Raw genomic sequence first — 22993 nt, 5'->3', positions numbered from 1 at the left:
GGGCTACTTCTATATGCTTGACTGAAGAATGATTCTTTTCTTTCTTTGAGGAATGTCCCCTTTTGACTCAATCCACATGTAGTAGTAGGAGGAAAGGGGTATGTATCCTCCTAGCTTCCTGGTCAACTCTACCAGTCAATACTGGTACTACCACATGTTTGAAAAAAAATTCTGTAGCCATTTATTTGAAAACCAAGAAGAAATGGTGATTCTTTAGGAACATATACATTATCAATATTCACGTAAGAAAAGTCAAAATATTTTAATAATAATAATCAGAGAAAAAAGTGGAAGATTAAAGATGTATCACTAAAAAAGGCCCCAGACCCAGATGGTTTTACAGCTAAATTAAATTTGAACTTTAAAAACAGATACTCTTGGGACGCCTGAGTGGCTCAGTTGTTAAGCGTCTGCCTTTGGCTCAGGTCATGATCCCAGGGTCCTGGGATCGAGCCCCGCATCAGGCTCCCTACTTGGTGGGAAGCCTGCTTCTCCCTCTCCCACTTCCCCCTGCTTGTGTTCCCTCTCTCAGTGTGTCTCTGTCAAATAAATAAATAAAATATTTAAAAATAAATAAATAAAATAAAAACAGATACTCTTTATGGTTATCAAACAATTTAAGACAATAGAGAAAGAGGGAAAGGGCCTCAAGTAATAGTACAAATCCAGCACAATGTTATATCCAAACCTGATATTGATTGCTCTAAAAAGATATTTTATACTAATTTCATTTTTGTATGTATATGATTTTAAAAATAGCAACTTAAATCCATCTGCTTATGAAAATATAAAATGTTTGAAATAGGGTTTATTTCAAAAATTATAAACTGGGTCAAAATTGGAAATTTTCCACAGCATTCATCACACCAGCAAATTAAGAGATAAAAATGATATGATTTTATCAATACATGCTGTATTAGTTTCTTAGGGCTGCTGTAACAAATTACCAAACTGGGTGGCTTAAAATAACAGAAATTTTTTCTGTCACAGTTCTGGATACTAAGAGTCCAAGGTCAAGGTGCCAACAGGATAATGCTTTCTTCAAATGCTGTAAGGGGTGATCTTTTCTTGCCTCTTTCTAGCTTCAAGTGGTTGCTGTCAGTTCTTGGTGTTCCTTGGCATGTAGACATATCACTTCAATCTCTGCCTTTGTCATCACATGGAGTTTTCCTTGTGTGTCTGTTTTTGCCTCTATTTCCTCTTCTTTTGAGGATAACAGCCATTGGATTAGGGCCCACCCTAATCCAATATGACCTCATCTTAAATAAGTATGTCTGCCAGGACCCCATTTCAAAATAAGGTCATCTGAGATTCTAAGTGGCCATAAATTTCAACCCAGTACACATGCCAAAAAATAATTTTCTAAAATTTATTAGAAATTTCAAATAATTTTCTACACAAAATGGGCATTGGAGGATGTTAATTAAACATAATAAAATATATTCACAAAACCTACCGTAACATTACATTAAACAGTGAATATATAAAAGCCATTGCTATTAAGACCAGGAAAAATGCAGAGGAATATTTACTGTCAATAGTGTTACTTAGCACTGTGTTGTAGGTTCTACATGATGTAATTAAACAAAAAAATTAAGCAACGTAAATATTGGAAAACATTAAACAGAGTTACTTCATTTTCAGATGATATGATTATATTCCTAGCAAACTTAAGACTCTGTTACAGACTAAGAAAACCTGTAAGCTGGATGGCTGTAAGGTAAATATATTAAAATCAAAGCATATTTATACCTTCAATAACCAGTTACAAAGAAATAGAAAATTTTCATTTACATAAAAAATATAAAATCTTTAGTAATACATTTAATAAGAAAGGAAATCGTCATTCTGTATTCCCTAATATTTCCTATTGTAAAATGTTATTCCTTCCTAAAAGCCTGTATATGTTCATGGAATTCCAGTCACAATTGCAATGGCTTTTTATTTTTACTCTTTCTTCTAGACATTAAAACTTAATATAAAGCTGCTGGAGTTTGGGTTGTTTTTTTTTTATTTTTTTAGAGAGAGTGCTTGCATGTGCATGTGCAAGTAGGGAGAGAGGAGCAGAGGAGAAAGGGGAGAGAGGATCTTAAGCAGACTCCATGCTCAGTAGGGAGCCTGGCACAGGGCTTAATCTCACAACCCCGAGATCATGACCTGAGCTGAAATCAAGAGTCGGGCGTGAAGTTGCTGTTATTAAAACAGTATGTTATTGGCCATGATAAAAATTGACATTGGAGTAGAAAAAAGTCAGAAACAGATCAAAGTATGTAATAATGAACTAAATATTTAGCATAAATGGCTTTTTATTTCAATGGGTAATGGATGTTTCTATAAAAAATGATGTAAAAGCTGGCTTTTCATTTGTACGTTATAAATGATAGACCCCATTTCTCACCATAAAATTTTTAAAAAATAAATTTTAGATAAATTGAAGATATAAGTGTACAGCATTTAATAATATAAATATTAGAAAACTAGGAACTCTTATACACTGATGAGAGAGTTTTACATCATATTTGAAAAAAATGGCTAAAGATACTAATTGGTAATTCACAAAAAGGAAAATTTAAATGAGCAATAGACATGAAAATCTGCTCAACTTCATCAGCAGTCATCATAGAAATACAAATCAAATCATAATGAGAAGTAGAATGTTTTCAAATTCTGATAAGTCTGGCATTATCTATCAAAATTAATGGTACACCCACTCTTTACCCTGTACTTCTGCTGTTGGGAATCTTTAATCTATTGTATAAAAATGTATATTCAGAGATGTGTGCTGCATTGTTTTAGCAGCAAAAACAAAACAAAGCAAGAGAAAACATTAACCAAGAAGCTCATTAATAGGGAAATTGTTGACCATATTTTAACTCTACTGTGCAATGAATAAAAATAATTAGATAGATCTATATGTGATATCCAACATGTACATGATGCAGTTGGTGAATAGTCATTTGATTGGACCAATTGGAAAAGTACTGAGCTCATTTAAGTGAAAAAGAAAAGAATGGAATATATAATTCTATGTTTGTATATATTTGTATGAAGCTAGAGAAAGCTCTGGAAGCATAAACAAGTAATTGTTTTTATTTTTTGTTTTTTGTTAGTTATGGGAAAATGGGATTGGCAATAGGGCAGGGGAAAAGTACTGATTTATTTGTGTGTGTGTGTATACATACGTTTATTTAATTTAATTATTTTTTAAAAGATTTTATTTATTTATTTGGCAGAGAGAGAGAGCGCGCAAGCAGGGGGAGTGTCAGGCAGAGGGAAAGGGAGAAGCAGGCTCCCCGCTGAGCAGAGACCCCCAACGTGTGCCTTGATCCCAGGACCCTGGGACCATGACCTGAGCTGGGTCATGATCCCGAGGTCTTGGGATTGAGCCCTGATTTGGGCTCCCTGCTCAGCGGGAGCCTGCTTCTCCCTCTCCCTTTGCCTGACACTCCCCCTGCTTGTGAGCTTTCTCTCTCTCTCTCTCAAATAAATAAATAAAAATCTTTAAAAAAAAAAAGTGGACACAAGGGTTGCCTGGGTGGCTCAGTCTGTTGAGCATCCGACTCTTGGTTTCCTCTCAAGTCATGATATCATGGGTTGTGGGATAGAGCCCTGAGTCAGGCTCCTTGCTCAGCCGGGAGTCTGCTTGAAAGATTCTCTCCCTCTGCCCCTCCCCCCACTCATGCACTCAGACGCATGCTCTCTCTCTCTCAAAATAAATAAATAAATCTTTAAAAAAGAAATGGGCAAAATATTTGAATGGCAATTTACAAAGAAGGTAATATAAAACACCATTAAAACCTTCAGCTCATTAGTTAATCAAAGCAAAGATAATTAGAGCAACGATGAGTTTTTGCTCAGACTCATAAGTGAACACAAAATTGATACTTCTCAATATTACACAGAGTGTAGGGTATTGTCCAGAGTGTGTACATACCATGTTAAACTTGCTGGAGCACAGTTTGGCCACATTAACTTAAAAACTTTGGTAATGTTCATTATAATACTTTTCTGTCCTGCCACACTACTTCTAGAAAGTAATGCTAAGGAAATAATTGCAAAGATGTATATTTGATGTTTGTTTATACTAATGAAGAAAGCTAAATCTCTATATTCATAAATAGTTGAATATATAAATAATTTCACTTATAAGTTATATCACAACTATGTACACACACACACACACATGTCCAAAATTACAATGTTATGATGAAAATTTATATATGATGAATTTCCATTGATGGCATAGAAAGATATGCATAAAACAGTTGCTCAATGTGTTAGATTCCAGTTGTTCACATACTATGATGCAATTTTGTGATGTATTCATGCCTTAAAATAATGGAAGTAGACACACCAGATTGCAGTGGTTTTCTGTGCGTGGTGTGGTAAAAGATTATCTTTTGTGTTTTTTTTTTTTTTTTAATTTTTTTGAACTCTTTGAAAAGCGTTTGCTGTACTTTTATCAAGAAAAATACATTGGATGTGTTTTTAAAATTCTGATTTTTAGAAAAAAATGACACAAAAGACCAAACTGGAAATGTTTTAAAAATTAAGAGCTGCTGGGGGAGCAACAATAAAACAAGGAAAAAAGCGTCTAGACTTGGTGAAGAAATACTGTAATAGTCTCATAGTACCAGCTGCTAGTTGATAATATGAGGCCTATGGAGAGGCCTTTGGGAAGTCTGTTTTGAGTCTATTGTTACTTAAATATCTGACCTTTTCGAATTAGCTCTCCTGCCATAGGCAGCTTAAACAAGGGACTCTTCACTAACGTTTACTTTATCCTATTTGTTTGGGGGTAGGGTTTCCAGTTTTTCTCCAGGGAGTAAATTACTTGGTGTAGCTTGTTCCCAAACACTTATCTTGGAAACAGCACACCTTTCTGATAGAAGCTAAATGTCATGACGGAAGGCATGGGACAGAGCCTGATTGATATTCCTAAAATGCCTCTTTTATGTTCTAGAAGCCAAATCTGCATTCTTTTCAGTGGTGTAGAATGTCAGTACAAATGCTCTATCTGTGCTGAACCTGGTGGGGGGAGGGGAAGAACACACTCCACTTCTTTATTTGGAGTTTGCTTTGAGAACCGCAAGCACTATTTGAAAGGTCATCCCATTTCAAGTAGCAGATGGATAGGAAAAAAAGACTCTGGCTTTTACAAATAATTTAATTGAATTCTCCTTGCCATTTCTGGAGGCAGTTCAGGATATTTTTTAAAGCATTGATCCATAATTATCTTTCAGAATGGTTAGTATTGTTAGACAGATGTGTAATTCTTTGTGTATAAGGGAGCAATATAGCACCCATTTTAACTAGTTGATTGTCTTTTTCTTTCCTCGTGCAAACAAATGCACATAACAAAAGGCAAATCACTACTTTAAAAAAAGAACAGATTAAGTTGTGGTTTTTTTTTTTTTTTTTCAGATTTGTTTTTGACTCAAAGCTCTCCTTTCTTAGGCGTGGTTGTATTTATAAAGGTCAGCTTCTTTGCCTTCCTATAAGCAAATTATAATTTGCATCTATGTAGCCTACTTTTGATAATAGTCCCTGGATATAAGAACCTCAGGGACGTCTAAACCATGAAAAATTTATCATATCAATAGGATATAAAACAGGAATAACCAAGACTTCTACGAAAGCATTGTATCTGTGGTTTATTTTGCCTTCTTCTTTTTCTTTTTAAGTATTTGTAATCTAACTGTGCTATTCTGATTGGGGTAAGAATGAAGGATGGAATGCCCAGTTAAATTTGAATTTCAGATAAACAATGAATACTTTTTTAGTATAAAGTATGACCTGTGTAATAGGGTGGAGAGTCATCTCAGAATAGGGAATTTTAAATACAATTCTGAAATATAATAAATATAAGAAAACTGCATAAGACATATATGTGCAGTTTAATGAATAATTATAAATGAAAACCCGTGTCAGCGTTTATCCAGGTCCAGACTTAGTATTCCCAGTGCCCCAAGAGTCCCCTGCAAACCTCCTCTGATCTTAATCCTCTCTCTGACCACATTAGAGGTAGTTACTATCCTGTCCTTTGCAATAATCATTTCCTTGCATTTCTTCTTAATTTTATCATCGATGTACATATTTCTAATCACTCTAGCTTTTGCATATTTTAAATTTTATATAAATGGAATCACACTGCATGAGTCTTTAAAGGTAAAATATTAATAATTCAATTTAGGGCCAAATACTAGTGATGTCCTTCCATCGAATTGTGGAATAGACAATTTTCTTAAGCTTGAATGTACTTGGGATTTCTGTGTAACAATGACTGAAGGGTAGTTATTTAAAAGAAATCTGAATGAGCTCACTGATATAATGGTGCCATAAATATTTGCAGTTTTATACTTTCCCTTCAAAATGTTTGTTCTACCAAGCCTCACTAATTTTCTAGAACACGGGACCAATCCAGTGATAGTTTCACTGGGTTTTCATTTCATTTGCATCAGTGGGGTAAATCACATCAGTAACCTGTCTAAGGTCATAATTTCAGCCATAAATGGATAAAGAGCCTTTTGATTTATTATTCAAATAGATAACAAGACTCAGAATGACTAGGACATTCCCTTTTACATCATAAATTTTACCTGGTGTCATTTAAAAAATGTGTCCCAGCACCCAGCCTTCTGATCCATGGACTCTCTCTTTCCTTTTGTTAATGACACCATATTTTGCTTTAATCATTTCTTCTTTAGCTCCTTAATGCTGAAGATGGCACATTTTCCAAGCTGCTTTGAAGAGCAACCATCACAACAACAAAAATTATAAAAAACTATTTAAAAACAGATTTCTGCGTGCTTAAGGAAATAGGCAATTTTCCATGGCAAGCACTTGAAGTCAGGGGTGATTTATTATTCATTTGACTGTACTGAATATTCATGATTTGCATGTTAAATTAGAATTATTGAGATTTTTGTTTACCCTAAAGAAGTTTGGGAAGTTGTGTGTTTAAAATTTGAATTTACTAAAATTCACTTTTCAAGAAACGGAATTTTCTGTCTACAAGGAACCTTAAAAATGATCTGGTTAAATTTGCTAAATAATGCATATAAAAATATGCAATATTTTGTAGAAACCAGACTGATAGAGATATTTTATATGGGGGCCCTTTGGTATAGAACCCTGGTTTGTTTCCTTCTTTTCTTTTTCTCCTCACCTCCCTTTCTCTCCCCCTCCCTGTCTCCTTCCCTCCATTCCTTCCTTTCTTCTTCTTTTTTTCTTTTCTTTTTAAACAGCAAGACCTTTTACTCAAAGAAAATCTTGCCCAAGAGCTCAATATATAAAATAGAGTTACTTTATTTGAATAGAGAGTGAGGCTGGCCCATACCTTCCTTATCTCCACTCTACCACACAGACCCCCAGAGTATCACTATAGAGCCCTTGACTTCCCATGATCACAGTTTTAAAACCAAGAGAGCTGAAAAACATATTATCAAACACATTATATGCCAGACACTCTTCTAAATATTTTACAAACATTAACTCACTTAATCCTCAAGATCACACTGATATAATTATTATTATTACTCTCATTTTATAGATGAGGAAAGTGAGGCACAGATAATTTAAATAAGTTACCCAAGATTGTACAGCTATTAAATGGCAGAGCCTGCCTGGATAGTCTTGTTGTTCAAGAGTCCTGTTCTTACCCAGAATGCTTTGCAGCCTCTCCTTAGCAGGAGCAGCAGTTATATTCAGCTCTTAGTAGAGGTTAGGACTGTGCTAGGAGCTTTACATGTATCATCATAGCTGATGCTCTTGGAGTAGCCAGTGAGGTAACAGTATTATCTCCAGTTTACAGATGCAGGAAATGAGGCATGAAGAAGTTACATCGCATTCTTGTGAGGGCCAAGGCCAGGCTTTGAACCTTCACCGTTCGACTTCAGAGCTCATGTTCTTAATTTAACCACTTGTTTCAAAGGTACCTATGAAAATGAAAATATTTATTTGTTTTTAAAGACTTATGATGCTTTTCATTTTCTTTCATATTGGGTTCACACTGGCTAACGCTATAGAGAATATCTATAATCTGAGGAGCCCACCAGTTAGCTCTACCAGGGAAGGATTGTGCTCAGAGAAAATTCAGCATCTTAGTGTCCTTATGTCCTACCCATGTCCTTACGGTTTTCACATTTGCCTTCTGGTCCTTCCCATATGAGCCTGCTTAATTTCCTCAGTATTCTCTGCAGCTCTATTAAATAATACCATCAAGTATTCATATTTATCTCACAAAGACTAATGGCTCATCTCCAAGGTCAATCTATCTGTGTTTTGATTTAATCCTCTTGGAGATAAAAACGCTTTATCTTGTTTGATGGTTGTAATAGTGGGAAATGTTAGACCCTCTTGCAGACTAATAGTAGAGGACCCTCCCCCCCAATCAGTTTTGGTCCAGACAAAGACCTATGTATTCAGAACAGTTGTGTCCAGCATGCAAGCATAACATGATTCTTATAGTAGGAGCAGTAAGAAGCCTGATGGCCTAAGATCTAGTACATATGGATGAATGAGTGTGTCCTATTTATTAAATTGTGTTGCTTTGGCCCTTTATCTGCTGTGCAGAAATTTTGCAGGGCAAGATCAAGTGTGGGGTGTTGGCTGCTCGTGTGGCCTTCAGTACTTGAAAGGCAGAAAGCTGTTCTGTGTCACCTCTGTTATAATGTGTTTCTTTTAGGAAAGTGTAGTTTATTCTCTAAAACTTAATATGCCTTTGTCAATTCCCTCTTAATATTTACCCATGACTTGAATTAAATCTTGAGTAAACACAGTGATTTCCAGAGACTAGTGAGTAGAGAAATACCTACTTGGGCAAATCAAAACATATGGAAATCTCGCTCCTACTAGCTTCCTATCCAGAGAGAGAAACATTTAAAAATGTGATCTTTTACTCTTTCCCCAAGGAAAAGTAGTGCTGTGCAAAAGTAAAATAGATAGGCCTTGGTTCTACCTATTTAAAGGACAAAGAATTCATATAGTTAGAAAAGCATTCTCACTTTATATAAAGGTATAATTTCTTAAATTTTCATTCACTCACAAGGGAGTGAAGTAGGAGGATCAGCACCTTAACCAAGAAGGGAGTGAAGATTACATGAAATTAAATTGATGCCTGGATAGCAGTGTGTGTGTGTGCGCGTGCGCACGTGCATGAGGTTATTACCACCAAAAACTAGTTCTTATAGTCAAAGCTATTCTAAATTCCTGTAGAGGATTTACTAATTTGAAGTTTGTTGGAACTGGAATGAACAATTTCAATTCAGGGTGCGCTTGTGCTATGGCTAGAAGGAGGAAAGACCTTTAATCTTTTAGTTGCCCCCATTCCCCTGGTTCAGAAACATGACAGACTAATTACAAGAGTGAGAATTCCTATACAATGTAAGTGCTGTTTGAGGCATACTATTAATGCAGACTTCTATCTCTGCGTTGATGTAGAGAATACAAATAGCAGTTGGCATGTCATTTATTAGTTTCCTATAGCTGCTGTAAAAAGTCACCACAAACATAGTGGCTCAAGACACACAAATTTATTATTTTAAAGTTCTGGAGATCAGAAATCTGAAAAGGATTTCACTGGGATAAAATCAAGGTGTTGGTTAGGCTGAATTTCTTTCTCGAGTCTCTAGGGGGCAGTTTGTTTCCTTGTCTTTTTCAGGTTTTGTAAGTTGTCCACATTCCTTGACTTGTAGCACTCATCCATGTTCAAAGACAGCAATGACCAGTTGAGTCTTTGTTTTATTGCATCACTCTGGCTCTAACTCTTCTGCCTCTTTCTCTCTTTATATTTAAGGACCTTTGTGATTACGTTGGATCCACCTGAGTAATAGTGAATAATCTCTCTATTTTAAAGTCAGATGATTAGCAACCTTAATCCCATCTACAACCTTAATTCTCCTTTGCTCTGTAACCTAACATATTCACAGAGTTTAGGGAATAGGATGTAGACATCTTTGGGGAAGAGCACTGTTCTGCCTTCTATTGTTGGGGACAATAATATTTTTGGAAGTATACTTGTCAGTATCTGTCATAATTAAAGAACTATAGCTGTGCTGAAGGTAAAGAGGGTACTGTCGTTTATTGTTTTTTATATTCAGATTGGACATAGATCCAGGCAGTGGTGCTAGAAGATTCTATATTATTCCAAGGAGTGCTACAAAATGGCTTTTATTTATTTATTTATTTAAAAGATTTTATTTATTTATTTGACTGAGAGACACAGTTGAGAGAGGGAACACAAGCAGGGGGAGTGGGAGAGGGAGAAGCAGGCTTCCCGCGGAGCAGGGAGCCCGATGCGGGGCTCGATCCCAGGACCCTGAGGTCATGACCTGAGCTGAAGGCAGACACTGAGCCACCCAGTCACCCTACAAAATGGCTTTTAGAGACTGGCAATTGGGATTAGGAATTCTGGAAACCAATTTATGATCCAGTTGTACGGAATTTGAGTAACACATAAGTAAAGACAGTCATCATCTCTTTCTTGGCAAATACTGGCTCTTTCATGATAAACTGATTTTTTTTTTTTTTAAATCATGATGGACAGTGCTCGCTTTGGCAGCACGTATACTAAAATTGGAATGATACAGAGAAGATTATCATGGCCCCTGTGCAAGAATGACATGCAAATTCATGAAGCATTCCATGTTAAAAAAAATCATGATGGACAAGAAAGAAGGAACAGTATCTCAGAGACCCAGAATAACAGACCTTGCAGCATGATTTGCCATAGGAACATGAAAGGGTATTTAGAAGTTTGGTATCCTCAGAAACCTCAGGAAACAGAAGGAGAAATGAGAGAATAAGCCAAAGCTAAAAGAAAGTAGGATGGTTTGGAAAAAGAGATAGGTTAGTCAAGCAAATATGATAAAGAAACCAAAATGCCATACAGAATTAAAATCTGCATTAGAAGCTGAAAAGAAATAGGTATTTAAAAACACATATATATCACTAATGTAGAAGAAAAATTGGTAAGTTCTGTCAAAATGGAGAAAAGGACAATAAAATTAAATTAATGAAATGGAGAAGATTAAAAATATAGCAGAGATCATCGACTTAAACACTAGACCAAATCTAAGAATTATAGACGTTCTTGAGACAGAAACAATTGGAACACAAGTAGTAATCAAAAATTAATAAAAGTTCTTTTGAGCTAAAACAAAAACAAAAGCAAAAAAGCCCCAGTATGCAAATTGAAAGGGTTTTTCATACTCTAGGCAACATTAATGAAAAGGGTTCCATACTATTACAACTTGGCAATTTTTTTTTTAATTACAAAAATAAAGAAAAAAAATCCTTCAAGCAGGTGGGCAAGAAAACAATTTACCTTATAAAATCTACAAAAATTTGCTTGGAACAGTTTGGGAGAGTGTACTGAAGAAAGGTAAATATACCTAAGTTGTATTTTACTTGTAAAAGTATCGGGAAGAGATTCTCAAATACACAAGAGAAGAGAAAGCATACACCTCTTCACTAGGGAAATGGCTTAAAGATGTAGCCCAGGTCAGTGCTATTCCAAGGGAAGTTCCGAGTCCAGTAATAGCATTATCTGGAAACCAGTTAGAAGTACAGATTTTCTGGTCCACTCCAGACCTCCTGAAGCCGAATCTCTCGGGATGGAATGCAGCAATCTATGTAACAGTATTCATAGGAGATTCTTACATGAACTAAGATTTAGGAAGCACTAGTTCAGGCAGCTGAGAGAGAAATCAAATTTAAGAATTCTATAACAGAGAAATGTTAAGAGATTGATTATTAATAATGTAACTAATTAAACACAAGCAAGATTTAAACAATTGTAACTTTAAGTATAACACTGAATATAAATGTAAAACTATACTTTTGAAAGACAAAATATGTAATATAAGATAATGCCTTAATAAGTATTAAGTACTTAATATTTTAATATTTAATACTAAGTAGTAACAAAATCCAAGATCATATTTACAGAGTCTGGAAATAAAATGGTGATAAATCTTTATTTTAATAGGGGTGGACTTATGCATTCAATAAATATTAATATTCTTTTTGGTATACTTGTTACCAGTATTAGATATGAAAGTTCCGGGGGCGGGGGGTGGCGCCTGGGTGGCTCAGTCGTTAAGTGTCTGCCTTCAGCTCAGGTCATGATCCCAGGGTCCTGGGATCTCCCTGCTCAGTGGGAAGCCTGCTTCTCCCTCTCCCACTCCCTCTGCTTGTGTTCCCTCTCTTGCTCTCTCTCTCTATATCAAATAAATAAATAAAATCTTAAAAAAAAATGAAAGTAGGTATGACTTCCAAATCAGTGCAGAGAGAAAAGACTGTGCCCCTTGGCCTAAATCGCCAACTTTGGGAAGCAAAGAAATTAACAGTGAAGCATAAACTACAAAAAGTGTAAAGTAAGATCACAGAAGTATAGCCAAATATATCATTTATGCCAACACTAGTGTAAATTCACCTACTTGAAAAAAAGATAATTTGGCCAGTTAGTCCATCTGAACATTGATGTTCAACAAAAGTATATTATATTTGTAAAACGCCATGGCTTTAGTTTTAGTATCCTTTGGTTAAGTCTTACCCCTGTCACATATTACCTGAATAACTATGGGAAATATATTTAAACTGTTTGGTTTTAAATTTTCTCATGTGTAAAATAGGAATGACATTTCCCATGTACTTTACATGATATGAAGAACAAATGTGAATGTGAAAGCATTTTCTGAAGCTGAATCATTATAAAAGAATCATTAAGCTAGTCTATTAAAATACAAAGACTCTCTTTTTCAGTGAAAAAGCAAAATCTAACCATAGGTTACTGAGAAGAGATATACGTAAAACAAAGAGGACTCATTATGACTAAAACAAACAAACAAAAAACAAAAATAAAAAAGATGGACAAGATATATCAGGCAAAAGCAAAATAAACAAAAAAGTAATCTTGGCAATATTTAGACAAAATAGAGTCAAAGACTGTGAAAATATTAAATGTGTCCTAGAAGATTATATTTTCATTCAAATAGTGAGACTTCACAATGAAGATGACAGTCCTGAATTTTCATTGACATGGTAACAGCCTCAAAATACATGAAATAAAGGCTGTTACAAATATAAGAAAAACTTGATAGAAATAAAATTGTATGAGATTTTAATACGCTTTAATTGATCTTTTACAGGTCAGATAAACACAGAATACATAGAGTATTTTAATCTAATAAAGCTGATTTAATAAATATTTATTGAACTTTGTTCTCTAGAAATAAAAAGCATACTTTACAGAGTTATGAAGCATTTAGAAAAAAGTTGATCATATATTAAACCTCAAAGAAAACCATATTATGAAACATAAAATGTTTACAGGCTATATGCTCTGCCTACAGTGAAATAAAACTAAAAATTAATAAAAGTTTAAATGCATAGTTCAACAATTTCAAAAACTGTAATGCCAACAATAAAAAACAAGAATTTCTTTTAAAGAACTGCAGGTTCAAATAGGAAGTCAAACCTAGAGTAACAAAGTGTTAGAAAAAAGACAACTCTGTGTATATACATTTAAACGGCTAAAGCTGTATTTAGCAGAAAATTAATAGCCCCAAGAGCATGCTCTCTCTCTCTCCCTCTCTCCCTCTCCTCTTTTTAGAGAGAGGGAGAGAGAGTGCAGAGGGGCAGAGGGAGAAGGAGAGAGAGAATCTTAAGCAGGCTCCACACTCAGGCTCAGTGTAGAGCCCAGCACATGGCTCCATCTCAAAACCCTGAGATCATGACCTGAGCCAAAATTCAGAGTCAGACACTTAACCAACTGTGCCACCAAGGCACCCCAAGAGCTCTCATTATTAAATGAGAATAACAAAATCAATCCACAGAATATAAAAGTAGTGGATTAATAAATATAGAGTCCCCTTTTCTATTAAACAACACAACAAACAAGCAATACTCATTCAGTAAGTTGGGAATAGAATGAATTTACACAGCATATTACAAGATATCAGAGGCCTCTATAGCAAGGTACATTATTTAATGTTAACATTGGAAATAATTCCTTTTATTGCCACAAATGAGATGAGTGTGCTTGTCCTTACTATAACTATTTCAACATTGTGCTAGCCATTATACAACATGAATCCAGCTAAGGGAATAAGGTAATAAGATTAAATATGATGTATAAATATTGGAAAGAAGAGATAAACCAGTGCTATTAAAAATATATAATTGTCTTTTCCAAACTCAACTAAAAAACCTTTAAAACTGATAGAGTTCAGAGAGGTAGCTATATGTAAGATCCCAGTAAAATATCAATAGAGTTCTTATATATTTCTGAGGACCACACAACTGTAGGATTCACAAGTAAACTAAAATGGACTGCACAGTAACTATATAAAAAATGTTGAACAAACTTAAAAAGAAAACCTTAGTACACATCTTAGACACATCTGTTTAAAATCTGTACTATCACAATCAAAATCCCAACAGGATTTCTTAAGGGACCTTGTAAGCCTCTTCTATATTTTAAAAGGGAAAAGACTATACTTTAGAATAGTTTTTGAAAGAAAGATGGACAAGATTTATTTTAAAAGAAGAACCATAATGGGGTATTTACCTACTAAAAAATTAAAATATTTATACCATGGGGTTATATACCAGGCAATTACATTATTGGTTAAAATAAGGAGTATTAAAACAGATCCATGTATACATAAAATTATTTTATTGATAAGGTTAGAATATTAAATTGGTGGAGGGGGGATGTTCTTTCAGTGAATGGGACAATTGGCTATCCACCTAGAAAAACATGTTAGACATATTACCACACACACACACACACACACACACACACACACACACAACTCCAGTTATGCTAATGAGCTAAATGGATTTTAGCAAAAATTTAAGCACATTAGAGGAAAAACATAAGGGACATCTCATAACCTTGGGATCTTATCATCTTGGGGAAGATTTTTTTATATAAGGCACAATACATAGAGGAAATAAATTGACTGATTGACCTTATGAAAGTGAAAAAATCCGTATGACATGACATCATGGTAGCCTTCAGGTTCATTCACATATATCTTAGTTCTCTTCCTTCTGGGCAAATTGAATGGGTACACTTCCTTACTCACTTGAATTTAAGTGAGGCTACATGTTTTGCCTAGACAAATGAAATGTGAACTGAAGTGATATAAGTTGGCTCTGGGCAAAAACATTAAGAGCTAGTGCATTTTTTACCATGTTCCCCTTTTCCCCTTGTCAGAATGATAAGTAGATAGTGAAGGTCACCAGCTTGTGTCCTTAAGTAAGGATGACACGAGCCCTTGTTAATCTGGGAAATGGACATGAGTTATAAGTCAGGAAATAAACCTTTGTGTTTTTTTTTAAGCCCCTAAGGTTCTAGGAGTTATTTGTTCATGCAACATTACTGAACTTGTCAGGACTAATGTAGACAACATAACAAAGTTAAAACATAAAAAATAGTGATTTCTGCTTCCCATACAATCAAGTAAACTCCCACAGAAAACAACTATAAACTCTGACCAAAATACAAAACAAACAAATCAATTCTCTGTATGTGTAGAGTGAAAAAAGGCAGGTAGACTCTGGAGAGGAGTTGACACTTGGAAGAGGGGATTGGCATGGGTCAAGTTCCCCATCCTGAGGTCTCACTGTAGTCAATAGCTAAAACCCCAATGGGAAACCCACAGTCTTTCTGGCCAGAAGAACCAGAGTACAGAGTTTGGGGTGACTGTAGCTATTAGAAAGTGGTGGGGCAATTTCAGAAAGGAGGAAGCCAGACAGAAAGAACCACAGATTCTTAGTATAAATTCTACCCAAATCACTGGCTGACCCTTGGAACATACAGACTACAAGCAGCCAGTAAATTTGAAGATAGATAAATACAAACTTTCCCTTTGAAGAGCAAAGGGAAAGCAAAGATTTAAAAAACCCAAAACAGAGTCTCAGGGTCCTGTGGGATAATAGCAAAAATTTTAACATATTGGTAATTAGTATCCCAGAAGGAAAGGAGATAGAGAATGGGGCATAAAAACTTTTTGAAGAAATAATGGCTCCAAACATCCCAAAGTTAGTGAAAAAGATATATTTACCTATTCAAAATGCTGAGGTGCATCATAATGAACCAGCTGAAAATCCCAGACGCAATCTTGAAAGCAGTCAGAGAAAAACAACATACAATATACAACAAGGGAACCACATTTTGAAAAAATGCCAACCTACCTTCAAACACGATAAAAGCTATAAGACAGTGGGACATATCTTTCATGTGCTGAAAGGAATAGAAACTATCAATCCAGAATTCCATATCCAATGAAATTGTACTTCAGGAATGGAGGCAAAATAAAGTTGCTTTCAGATAAAGAAAAACTGGGAAAATTTATTGTCAGCAGACCACCCTATACTACAAGAAATGCTATAGGATGTTCTTCAGGATGAAAGGAAATAATGGAAAACTTGAATCCTCAGGTGAGGATGAAGGGCAGTAGACATCATAAGTAGCGAGGCAAATTTAAAAGCCCATTTTTCTTCTTAATTTCTTAGAAACATATATGTCTATTTAAGTAAAAATAAAAGCATTGTTTTGTGGGGTTTATAATGCATGTAGATGTTATTCAGATGACAACTTGAATGGGGAAGGGCTTGTAAATTGGCCTATACAATTATAAGGTTTCATGTCTTATGTGAAACTGTAATAGTAACTCTAGGTAGACTGAAAAAAGAGGATGGATTGAATTCCAGGCAATCTATGTGGATGGGAATCATGGTTCCTAGAAGGAAGGGGCAAATGTGTGTGCAGAACGGAACCTTGTAGATCTTACCCACATGTTGGGCAGGTGGAAATATCACATTTTCTATTTTTTCCACATCAAGCAATCGCTTGACAAAAAGCAAGTGGCTAACCTTCAAACTGAATGTTCGAGGACAGTTTGGGAGACATAGCATGGTTTCTTTCAACCGTCCATTTTCATTCCCTAAGTCACAGCAGATAGCAAGCCTAGAAAAAAGAATGAGGATGATATTTAGAATTTTTTCTTCTGTTATACTACAGACTTATGGGGGCTTTTGAGAAACCAGTATGAGTGGGAAGGATATAATAATTCTTACCAGCAGGGTTGTTTGGTGCTCTAGTGTGGTTCTTGAACTAGGCTCAGGAAGCTGACAAGGTATTGGAAAGGAAGCTAAGAGTGCATGATGCAATGTGTTAATGGGCAGCTCAGCCTTTTCAGACTTGGAAAATTCCGTGGAGCTGGGGTAAAGGGTCCAGAATATTGACCTTACTCTATGGTAGGGCAGACTTTCTCTCAGTATGAGGTGTGAGGAGGGACAGAGATGACAGGTCACACAATCTGATGGAAGACAGCACATGGAGCAGAAAGAACATGAACTCCGGAATCCGCAAGTCCTACATCTGAACTTATCTATACTATGTCCTGCTGTTTGACTTTGAGCCAATGTGTCAGGCTGAAAAATGGTCCCTACAAAAGTATCTGTGTCAAATTCTTGGAACATGTGAATGTGACCTTCTTTGGGAAAAGGGTCCTTGCAGATGTGATTTAGTTAAGAATCTTGAGATAAGGAAATCATCCTGGATTATCCCAGGGAGCCTTAAATTCTATCACAAGTGTCCTTATCAGAGAGGGCAGAGGGAAGTTTGAAATACACAGACGAGAAGGTGATGTGACTGTGGAGGCAGTGGAATGATGTGGCCTCAAGCCAAGGAATACCAGGAACCACCAGAAGCTGGAAGAGCCAGGGAATGGAATCTCTCCTTGAACCTCTGGAGGGAGCATGGCTCTACTAATACCTTGATTTTGGACTTCTGGCTTCTGAACTGTGAGAGTATAAATTTCTATTATTTTAAGCACCAAGTCTGTGTTAATTTGTTACAGCAGCCACAGGCAGGAAACTAATACAGCTAGTTATAGACCTCCTTGAATCTCAGTGCCTTCATCTGTAAAATAGGGTCATACCCATCATACCAACACTAAGTGAGAAATGTGTAAAAATAGAAAAAGAAGAAAGCAAAGAGTAATAGGGAACATGCTAGGAAAAAAAAGAACAACACTCCTTGTTTGATGTTAACTGATTCATTCCTGATGATCCAACATTTCACCCAAGAGTGGTTTCCAGGAAACAATTGCCCATTACTTTAAAAAACAAAAATGATAATGTGTTATATATCAACCCAACCTCCCAACCAATTTCATGAAATGTAAGTAAAACAGTAAAATGCCGATGGTTGAACAATAAACTCTCATATTAGGATTTAAAATACTTAAAAATTGTATTCTTGATCATGCAACAATTAATTTTTAAGAAATACTTGATTTGCATGCTTCATATGTAGTATCTTTCTTCACTTGCTTTGCTTCCTTCTCCATAATTGTCTTCCATATGTTCTCAACTCTTTGAGGACTGCGACAGAAAGCAAAAAGAAGAGCTAACTGTGAAAGGCAGTGTGGAAGTGTATGCAGTTCAAGCACCCAGTGGCAAAGTGTGGCTCACACTGATGCTCTCATGGCCTTTTAGCGTGGGCAATATCTGCAATACATATCCCTTGTGTTCACACTCAGCATGCTTTTCAAAATATCTACACGATTCTGACATTCTACTGAATGCATTTGGAAAATTTCTTGACAATTTTCCTGTATGTCATTTTGTAGAAAATGTTCTATTGAATTTTGGTGTCATAAACCTAAATTTTTATTACATGACCATTGGCAAAAATTGTATATTATGAAATTTGGATTTTTAAAAACCAAGAGGGATTTTGCCAGGAAAGTGTTAATCAAGGCAACATTCTACAAGGTATGCTTGTACTTACTGAATGTTTAACAGCAGAAAAGTGACATAAAATACATAAAGAGTTAACATAACTAAATAATCAGAAATTGAAAAATGAATTAAAAATGGGTAGGATTCTGAACAAACATAAATTAAAGAAGTAACAGAAATGACCAATTAATGAATGAATGAAAGGCTGTGCAACCTGAAAATTGATCAGGAAATATAAATTAAAATTATTATACCATAGATTTTATATCCATCTTATTGGAAAAATGAGTTTTGAAATCTAATAATACCAAGTGTTGGAGAGGTTATGGAACAATAGGGATTCTCATTCATGGGGCAAACAGCCCTTGTGGAATATAGTGTGGCATCATCCAGAAAAGTTGAAGACAGGTGTATCTCCCATGACTCTTATGCCCAAAGAGATGTGTTCCAGATACTTACAATAGCATTTTTTTTTTTTTGTAAATCAGGAAAATATAAATTCCAACAATAGCTAATGAATAAATATTATTAAATATTTGTACAAGAGATGATTTTAAAAAAGCAAAAGAATGAATGATAGCATATATTAACAGGGATAAATCTCAAATATTATGTTGAGTTAAGCTTTTAAAAGGTAAGCTGCAGAAGAATGCAATATGATATCATTATATAAAAACATAAAACGTGCAAAACAAAATCATTTCACCTAGTTGTCAAGTTATTAAATATGATACTACTACTTAGATCTGGAGATGGTAAATTCTTCATGGTGAAATTGTGCATAGGGAAGCTTTTATATTTTTGATCCAGTAATCTGATTTCTAGAAATCTTTCTGAAGGAAAAGACATGCAGACAGAAATTATTATAATTGTGTATTATAGTATTTGTATAATAAATACTCTATTAAATAATCTGCCAGTAAATTGGAGAATTGTTAAATTATGGTACATAAGGTAGCACTTGAAAATCTTTTTAAAAAGTATATTTAATGAGGAAATACTTATAATGTTCAGTGAAAAAAGATCCAAATTACAATGCTATATGATCTGTATTTGATTTTTAAAAATCAACAAACAGAAGAAAGTGAGTGCACACACATAAATAAGACTGGGAAATATCAAAACATTATCAATGTTTGTCTCTGAGTAATAGAATAATTATGATTTTAAAAATGATATGCTGTAATTCTCAAATTGGGTGCAGTGAGTAGATATTACTCTCATAATCATAATTAACAGCTTCATTGACCTCATTCTAAAATGAGTAGGTCTTAATGAAGGTTATGGTTGTTTTTCCCAATTGGACAGAATCCTATCCCTTTGCCTGTTCCTATATTGCCAACTTCTACAGATGCTTGAAAGAGAAGGATGGATTTCTATGTGAAAGTGCTTAAAGGGGCTACAGAAAGCAATATATAAAGCAGATGGGCATTGTAGGAATTGAATGAGATAATGAATGAAGAGAGCCTAACACAGTTCCTGGCACAAGTTAAGGCCTAACCATTATCATTATTGTCATTATTGTCATTGGCTGATTATTGATGTATCATTATGTTACAGGTAAAAGTTTGTAAATCATTTCTTATTTAGGACCAAATATCAGTTTCCACGTTGCCTATAAATATAAAAGTCTTAAAGACAGAAAACAAGGTGATATTTATTATGTTACTGGTATGTCTGAGACAGGAAGAATTTGGGGGATGAGCTGAAAGAAACAAATGGTTAATCTTGTTCTTGAAAAGAAAGGGCTGTCTGTCTCCATTACAGATAGCCATCATGCACAGGCTGGAGCCACTCTTTGGGCAGAATCAGGGACACTTGGGAACGATAAACCTTTTGCAATTTAGGATTATAATCTATTTACAGCACCCCCTGGTACCAACCCTGGTCTTTCATATGGACAACAGATTCCATGTGTGTAACTTGCAACAGGAAGGGCAGGATAAAGGATGGAGATTGTTAAACCCTAGATTTTGACTGTATTTTGGAGAACTCCTTACAGAAAAATCTTCCAGTTGAATGGCCAAAGTAGCAGAGCTCATACTTGCTAATTTTGCCTTCCACTGAATGGTGATATATACCTTGTGATTCTGCAGTAAATGTTTGTTTTCTCTTACTTTTTTGCCCAATAGATTGGCATCTATGATAACATGCCATTGATAGATGAAAATAGAACTGTGTTCCAAAAGAGACAAAAATTTAGTGGATATGATTTTATATGCCAAAAAATATACATTAATAGCTTTTATAACAAGTGTCCTTGAAGGGAAATATGGTGAAATTGTATCAGACTTTGATGTTCTCCAAACAACTAAAAAAAAAAAAAAAAAAAAGGCAAAAACAAGCATAACAGTTTTTTATCTGTTTGTGTGGAATTAATGGGTGCTCAGTGGGAGATTTGTAATAGTGATATCTCCTTGTTTCTTCTTGAATTTGGAAGGTATATATAAGGATTTATAGGAAATAGTCATGATCAAAACCTATTTGGTCTCCAAAGCATGTCCAGGAGAGGTTATAGGCCTTTTCTTATCTTACCTGGCATGTATATAATTGCAGATACCTGCCAGTTAAGTTGTTGGAGAACTCATTTTGGTTACATTCTCCAGGTGATGTAGTAGACATTTATGCTTATTTTGAATCCTCCATTTGTACCTGGTAGACTGTAAGCTCTATCATGAGACTACTTCTAAGTTGTTCACTTTTATACCCTAGCCTGGTAGCATTCAGCAAAAACATGTTGAGCAAATAAATAATGAATGACCTAGTGGTTGTCTTATAAACCCATCTACCCATCCATCCATCTATCCATCCACCCACCCTTCCACCCATTCACCTATCCATCCCTCCACCCATCCATCTATCCACCTTTATCAGAAATGTTAGCCTTTGTTTCCTTTCTTGGAAAGTGACCATTTAAGTTCTGTATCACCAAGGAATTGTCAAATACACATGGGAAAAATCAACTTGAGGTGAAATTACAATCTACTAATGTGTAGAAGGATTGACAAACTTAAGAAAAATTACACCATGTTGGTCATGTCGATATGCAAACTAGTTAGAAACATCTCAGCAAACCTAAAAAGGAGCTTCTACAGGATCTAATCTTCCTCTCCTGCTCCCCATTTTTAGCTGCTATTTACATTTGCTTCTCTTAAATGTATTTGATTTGTGACAAGTTCAGAGCTACCTTTCTTCTCTGAGTTGATCTTTGAAGAATGATGTACTTAACTGCAGCCTGTTTAGATTGTTGATCTGTATTTAAAGCCCTAGAAAGGGATTGTGTTTTGCCTTTAAGATAAAATCAATAAATAAAAAATTGAAAAAGAAACAAACTAATCCTTGAACATTCTTAAACATACACCCTCTCCCACTTCTGACAAGGAACACTGCTTAGAGACTTGTTTCTGAGAGTTCAGTTAGCTTTGGGTTCACCTTTGTTCAAATGTGTAGAAGCTAAAAATGGTACAAAGAAAGTTTATCACAAGCTGGGTGCCTTTGGAAGCCAGTGTTGTTACGAAATGTTGTTGGTCTAGATAAGCTTGTTGATGATCCGAAGTTACATTCTGTCACAGAGACAGATGTAGTTCATTGTAAAAGAGTGTAAACTACACTGCTTAAGCATAAGGTACAACCAATACATAATTACCTCTTTGAAGGTCTAGTGGTGGTGATGCTGTTGAAAACTGATGAGTTAGACCAATTGAAATTTTCTCATAATCCCCAAACCTCTCTATAAAAGTGTTCTCCTGCCCAGTTGATCTTCACAGCTTTTGAAAAGAAAATTCCTGCAATAAATTGAGCTTCCCCTTTCTCTTCATATGACCTCCTCTGTGTCCTGAGACACAGACATTAGCTGTCAATTGGCTATCCAATAACATGGGAAGGGGAGTAAAAACAAGGAGACTGTAGGTTAGTTGGTTGAACATCCAACTCTTGATTTTGGCTCAAGTCATGATCTCAGGGTCATGGGATCAAGCCCCATGTCAGGCTCCACACTCAGCAGGGAGTCTGCTTGAGATTATCTCTCTCCCTCTCCCTCTGCCCTTCCCCCCCACTCATGCTCTATCTCTCTCCCAAATATAGAAATAAATCGTTAAGGGTAATTCATTTGATAAATATCATCATTCATGTGCAGTATAGTAGTGGGTGGTCAGAGAAATAGAATCATTTGTAAAGTTCAGGTGTTGGTGATGAGATGATGAATGAAGAGAGATGTTATAGCACTTTAGTT

The 22993-nt window shown here is 35.3% G+C and overlaps 1 protein-coding gene and 1 non-coding gene across 2 annotated transcripts in view; both read left to right on the top strand.

Annotated features, from left to right (window-relative positions):
* The window catches only part of FHIT (fragile histidine triad diadenosine triphosphatase), a 1435811-nt gene that overhangs the window by 492342 nt on the left and 920476 nt on the right, over window positions 1-22993 (top strand). The gene's annotated exons all lie outside the window — the stretch shown is intronic.
* On the top strand, window positions 10546-10652 carry LOC116637257. The gene has a single exon (XR_004300441.1). It is a non-coding gene; the product is annotated as a U6 spliceosomal RNA (small nuclear RNA).

This window comes from Phoca vitulina, unplaced genomic scaffold, assembly GCF_004348235.1.
Source record: "Phoca vitulina isolate PV1807 unplaced genomic scaffold, GSC_HSeal_1.0 scaffold13, whole genome shotgun sequence".
Taxonomy (NCBI): domain Eukaryota; kingdom Metazoa; phylum Chordata; class Mammalia; order Carnivora; family Phocidae; genus Phoca; species Phoca vitulina.
The sequence above is the reverse complement of the archived record's forward strand: the minus strand, read 5'-3'. Positions and strand labels throughout refer to the sequence as shown.